Source organism: Adiantum capillus-veneris, chromosome 16, assembly GCF_014529385.1.
Source record: "Adiantum capillus-veneris isolate H3 chromosome 16, ASM1452938v2, whole genome shotgun sequence".
Taxonomy (NCBI): domain Eukaryota; kingdom Viridiplantae; phylum Streptophyta; class Polypodiopsida; order Polypodiales; family Pteridaceae; genus Adiantum; species Adiantum capillus-veneris.
The window spans coordinates 154,403,718-154,410,902 of NC_140946.1; positions in this window are offsets into that span (position 1 = coordinate 154,403,718).

The window sequence follows — 7,185 nt, forward strand, 5'->3', positions numbered from 1 at the left end:
GCAAGGAATAACTCAGGATCTCCATACAGCTTTGCTATGATCATGGTTCGGACCTCAGAAGACATGAAGTCCACTAGTTTGGCAACATTCATTGGCGTTTTGCAGGGTGTAGGTCCTTGACTAGGAACTGGTGAGGATGGAATCTCATATTCCTCAATGGGATCAGGTATTCCTTCGTTAAACATCCTTTCCAACAAGAAAGGTGTATGCTCACTTTCTGATGTCCCGTCCTCACTCCCTTCTTGGATGATACTAGATATGGCTAACGGTCTATGGTTCATGTGGGGTGGATGAACTTGCGTGGGAAACACGGTGTCATGAATTTTGACATGCATGGGTTCTGGTTCTAGTTTCCTTTGAGTCTTCTCCACTAAACCTCTTAGAAGTTTCACCTGCTCAATCTCATCTACTGGGTTTGGGTACGTCCCAATCTTCTTTTTACGATTCTTCCCTTTTTGCCCCTACGGTTTATCTTGGGGGTCTTGGATTGGATTTGGAAACACTTGTGGTGTTTTCAGAGGCTCTTTATGGTTTTCTCTTATTCGGTTTTCATTTGGTTCCATGTTACGGTTTTCCTTGTCGGTCTTTCTCTTTGTGGTATTGGTTCTAGTCTCCATTGTCTCGACTGAATCTGAATCATCCTCGAGGTCATTCATATACACGGGGTCATCTCCTGTTCCTATGTTTGTTTTGGAACTTGGCTTTGAATTTTCCGTATTCTGCGACTTCTTCCTTCGTGTCTTCTTTTTCTTTGCTTGGATAACTGACGCGGTATCTCTCTCTTCGAGGATATGGCCTGGCCCTTGAAGCATGGACCGTGTAATCGCATAAGCGGGTGCGACGGGTGGTATTGGCGATGTCACACTAGCAATTTCGACCAAATTTAGGGGTGTGATTTTAGGTGCATTTGGGTTATAGGGACATTGGGCAATCAAGTGATCTATGCCACAACAATTACATGTGAGTATTGGCATTGCAGACGTGCTCCCTTGATTCATTTGCATCTGTGCAGCATTCTTTTGCAGCCTAATAGGGCACTCCGTTGCTCGATGTGGTCCACCACACTCGTAGCATTGAAGAGGTGGCCTCCTAGCCTGGGTGTTGATATTTTGACCTCTGGATGCGAGAGCAGCAGCTTGATAAACCGGCTTGACTTGTCCCCAACAATCTTCCATGTAGTATATAGGACACTCTTCCAATGTATCAAGTCCGTAGGCAATACTAGTGTCTATTTCCTCCTCACAGCCATCTGGATAAGCATTTGATGGCTCGCAACCCACTTGGTTCATAGGGGCGACTCTTGGATGCGGGGGCTGCGGTCCTAGCACAGGAGGTGGTAGCGGTGTAGCTTGTACAACATTTTGAGATCTAGGGACCATGTGTTGCGGTAGTTGCTCAACAGGTGGAGGTCGTATATATGTCCACCTGTTACAAGGCCTCCTAGAGCAGCTTTTTGACACCTTAGGGTATCAAAAGCACATGCACTTACGCTCTTGGCGGGTGCTAGAACACGAGCATATTGAGGGTGCCTCTGTTCATACGGACACCCATTACCCATCCACGATAAGCTCTAGACCCTCATCAGGGACACAAGGTAGCACCACCCAAGACCCTAAAATAGCCGCTAGTGATTCCTCCTCCGACTCAGAAATCATGGAAGCATACCCTACCCAAAAGACTGAGAGAGAAGGCCATGCACCTCCCGAAGCTCCACAGCCTAGTACTAGTATGTTTAGCCGTTTCATGGAAACATTAGGTAGAGCTACTCGCTCGGAACCTGATGCAAATGAAGCACACGAAGGGGGTGGGGAAGTGGACTCTCCTTTCACATAGCACGTGGACCCCACACCCCCAAAGAGTGTCCATGTGGATATCCTACCAACTTCTTACGAAGAAGGCCCTGTTGAGCTGCCTCCTTCAGAAGTTCCCTCTAGAGTAACGTTGGTGACAAGTAAAACCACGGGGAGCAACATTGCTTCTACCTCACAAGAAACCGTTAACACGTCGACTCTAGAAGGATTGTTCATTAATGATCATTGGACATACGACCTCCACCTGTTGAGCAACTACCGCAACACATGGTCCCTAGATCTCAAAATGTTGTACAAGCTACACAGCTACCACCTCCTGTGCTAGGACCGCAGCCCCCGCATCCAAGAGTCGCCCCTATGAACCAAGTGGGTTGCGAGCCATCAAATGCTTATCCAGATGGCTGTGAGGAGGAAATAGACACTAGTATTGCCTACGGACTTGATACATTGGAAGAGTGTCCTATATACTACATGGAAGATTGTTGGGGACAAGTCAAGCCGGTTTATCAAGCTGCTGCTCTCGCATCCAGAGGTCAAAATATCAACACCCAGGCTAGGAGGCCACCTCTTCAATGCTACGAGTGTGGTGGACCACATCGAGCAGCGGAGTGCCCTATTAGGCTGCAAAAGAATGCTGCACAGATGCAAATGAATCAAGGGAGCACGTCTGCAATGCCAATACTCACATGTAATTGTTGTGGCATAGATCACTTGATTGCCCAATGTGCCTATAACCCAAATGCGCCTAAAATCACACCCCTAAATTTGGTCGAAATTGCTAGTGTGACATCGCCAATACCACCCGTCGCACCCGCTTATGCGATTACACGGTCCATGCTTCAAGGGCCATGCCATATCCTCGAAGAGAGAGATACCGCGTCAGTTATCCAAGCAAAGAAAAAGAAGACACGAAGGAAGAAGTCGCAGAATACGGAAAATTCAAAGCCAAGTTCCAAAACAAACATAGGAACAGGAGATGACCCCGTGTATATGAATGACCTCGAGGATGATTCAGATTCAGTCGAGACAATGGAGACTAGAACCAATACCACAAAGAGAAAGACCGACAAGGAAAACCGTAACATGGAACCAAATGAAAACCGAATAAGAGAAAACCATAAAGAGCCTCTGAAAACACCACAAGTGTTTCCAAATCCAATCCAAGACCCCCAAGATAAACCGTAGGGGCAAAAAGGGAAGAATCGTAAAAAGAAGATTGGGACGTACCCAAACCCAGTAGATGAGATTGAGCAGGTGAAACTTCTAAGAGGTTTAGTGGAGAAGACTCAAAGGAAACTAGAACCAGAACCCATGCATGTCAAAATTCATGACACAGTGTTTCCCACGCAAGTTCATCCACCCCACATGAACCATAGACCGTTAGCCATATCTAGTATCATCCAAGAAGGGAGTGAGGACGGGACATCAGAAAGTGAGCATACACCCTTCTTGTTGGAAAGGATGTTTAACGAAGGAATACCTGATCCCATTGAGGAATATGAGATTCCATCCTCACCAGTTCCTAGTCAAGGACCTACACCCTGCAAAACGCCAATGAATGTTGCCAAACTAGTGGACTTCATGTCTTCTGAGGTCCGAACCACGATCATAGCAAAGCTGTATGGAGATCCTGAGTTATTCCTTGCACTTCGAGCATTCCTTAACGGAGAGCTACGAACAGGATTACCGCAGTTTGCACAACCAAATAGTCCTGACTCGATTATGATTGATGAGGAAAATCATGTGCAATCACTTGACTTAGATGGACACGAGTCTGTGATTGAGGTACCCATTAACGAATTAGGGCAGTATTTTGAAGGCGACGAGTCTAATGCGACCCTACCCATCACTACCAAGGGATTAACTATAAAGGGAATTCTTGATGGTGGTGCGGGAGTTAGCATCGTTACAAAAGATTGTTGGGAATCCATGGGAAAGCCCCGCCTCAGTGTTACCAACATTGTGGTAAAGATGGCAAATGGTACCATAGCCAAACCTATGGGGATGCTCAAGGATCTTAAGATCAAAGTTCTAGGACACAAGGTACGACATACGTTCATTGTAATGGATTTCTCTAAACACCTTATGTCATATGAAATGATTTTAGGACGACCATTCATGAGGGAAGCACAAATGGTTCACGATTGGTCTAAAAATCATGTCTATTTGCAATTCCAAGACTCTGTCCTTAGAGTGGATTTGGTGACTGGTAAGGTACACCCCTTAGGGAGTAAAACCATTATTGATCATCGCTCTGACACCAATATTGTTACACTTGTAAGAAGGATACAGACATTGGCCAAGATTCTCCTTACATGGATGTGTTACCGGGTATGACGGAATCGGACAATGTGGATTGGGTCCACCTAGCATCAACCATAGACACTTGGGGAAATAGGGGGACGACCTGGGTAACACCTGAGGGGGATGAAATGCCTATACCCTTAAATATGCTACAAGCAATGCATATCGCTTCCGACAAGACTCATCCTAAGGTAACAAAGAAAACATACAAGTTGGTCCCTAAAGCTTCTTTAGTGACCATAGCTAGTGCTAAAAAACAGAAGCCTTGTAAGAAACGTACCACTCGCTCTAAGAAAAGTAAGAAAATGTTGCGATGGATCCCTAAACGACTATTGGAAGCCCAAGGCTACTATCAAGGAAATGATCAAATCTGGGTGCCAAAACGTAGATTGTGCTCTTACCTATCACCTGACCCCAAGTGAGCCCAATCCCGTAGTTCCAAAACGAATCAGTGATCGTGGAAAGAAAAAAATCACAGAATGCTATACACCCGCTCCCAAGCTAGTTTGGGTACCAAAGAAAGAACGATTTGTTCCACCTAGCTTTGGAAGGGGGGAGTCCCATGAAGCGTCTAGCTCATCATGTAATACATCCATAGAGGTAAAAGCTTCTACACAGCCTCCATCTATAGTAGTGGACCTCCATGAAGCTACAAAAGAATCCACACCTCCCAGTGTTCAAGAATCACCTAATGAACCACTTCAAGTTCAATCCTGGGAGAGTACCTTACCACCCTTGCAACTTGACGAGGCACCTAGGGTAATAGAAAACTACTGGAAAAAATCCTCACCTATTACCAACTGGAACAATTGGTTTCAAAGGGTGACAAGCTCATTTCAAACGGTATGATCTACCCAAGGAAGGGGGGAGTGTTTGTGGACATCCATCATTCACTTGTTTACCTCTCAACCTTTTTCCCTGACCTCTCAATCACCAATCTTAGGGAATGTACATATAAAGCTTTATACTCACAAAAAACAAAAAAATAAAGAGCAAGAGCAATTAGCAAACGAGTATGCACATAAAAGTCAAAACATTGACTCAGACCTACACATGTCACATCTGGTACAGTGAAACAGAAACCTATGCCATAAAACACCTTCGATCCTCATCACTTGAGTGATGGAGGGTAGGTAAGATTAGTACGATAGGAGTGTTTCTGTTTTAGAGTTGAGAGATTAGCGAAGTTCTCTTTTCCCACTAATGTGCCTCCTAGAGGTATTGTTTGTGTTTCATAGTGTGTACAGGAGCGTGTTGCTATTGATAGGATTTGGACCTTCATGGAACCTTTCTCTCGTTCACACTTCAAATCAAGCGTGACCATCGACACAAACAGGTGTTTCTTGTCCATTAGCATTGCTCTTATCTTTTTGCATCCATGTTTGTCTGCTTTGATTGTGATTGGTAGCATAATATTCAGCGCATTGGCTTAGTATCAAACATTTAATTCAATGTAATGTTTTGTCATAATCACTTGTTTAGGTGTAAAAATCAAGCAGTCCAACTAAGCTAGTTTGACCAAGCTAGGTATTAGAGATCTTCTCTTAATACCATGGGGAATGCCTTCCGAATAAGCAATGGTTACTTAGGTTCTTAATCCGATTTAGGCAGCATTGTATGAAATGTACTAGGGCTTTCTAGTGGGCTTAACCCTATTGACCTTTAGCTTAAGTATTATAAAGGGAGTTTACTAATGTGATGAGCCTGGGGAGGGTAACAGTGTTATATGACCCCCCAAAGTTACAAAATTAAAATGCTGAAAACGAACAAACAAAAAATCAAAGTGCCACAATGTAAAATTTTAAGCTGGAAGAGAAATCCCTGCTTAAATTGGTACTTCACTCACATGTATTGCCTATGGTACTAGAGCCCTAGAGGTTCCCAATGTGGGCGCTTTTCCTTGAAAAGCAAAAAACCCAAGGCATACAAAATAAGCACACACATCATAATTGAATCAATGTGAAAAGACTTTGGAGTGTCAAAGAAAAAGTAATCAGTCAGGCGATGATTTCATGAGAAATTCCTTTTATGGTAGCTTAACTACAAGGTTTTCTAGATATAGCCTCTAGTCAGCCCTCGAACATGAATACTTGGCTCTCGCGATTAAACAACTTAATTGACCACAGAAAATTAAGAAGCTTACCCATGGTATTAATATTCGATCTCTAGTGCCTTTCGACCGTCAAATTAGCGACCCCAGACTTGTCTAATTTTTTACCTTTACATCTGTTTATGCATTTGATTACATTGCAATTTAATGTTCATTGCTGACAAATTGTTTAAAATTCTTTTACCAATCAATTTTTCTACCTAAAACTGCATATGCTTTTTAAGAGAATGCAATTACTGTGCCAATGTTGTTTGATTTTGCAGTGACTGAAGAAGGCTAAGGACATTCATCTCAAATGCTCTTCCACCTCGACGAACCAGCTTCAACTCAATAGCTTCCGAGGACGGAATCTACATCAGGAAGGGGGGCATGTTAACCCTCACGGCTCACGGACACCCTATGATCTATAAACGTTGTATTATTTAGAGTCAGGTACCGGGCTTGTCGGACCAATAGGAAAAGGGTAAGAGTGATCGCCAATGAGAGGCGCACTTTAACTTGGACATTCAAGGGATTAGTTGGTTAAGCATGGGCGCCCAAGTGTGAATGGGGTGAGCTCCTATAAAAGCCAACTAAACCTAATTTTTACTCATTCTCTCATTTGTGCAATTGAAGAGTGCTCTTGCTCCATCTCCATCTTCTTCTTCTTCACCTCCTTGTGTGTGTGTGTGAGAGAGAGAGAGGGAGAGTGTGTGTGCGATCGAGCATTACGAAGGCACGACGGCGGCGAAGCGGTTGAGCGCGGCATGACTGCAGCTTCTTCTTCATCGCGGCGAGGAATCCACCACAAAGGCGAGCGTAGAGCGGTGAGTGACACACCCTTTGTTCTCTTGAGCTTGCTAGTTTAGGCTTGTTGTGTGCTTGGAGCCGTTTGTGGCTCGCACATGGTGTATTGGCAAGTCCCTTGCTTCGACAGAGTTGTCCCATTACCAACCTAGTGTTAACACAAACATAAGTCAA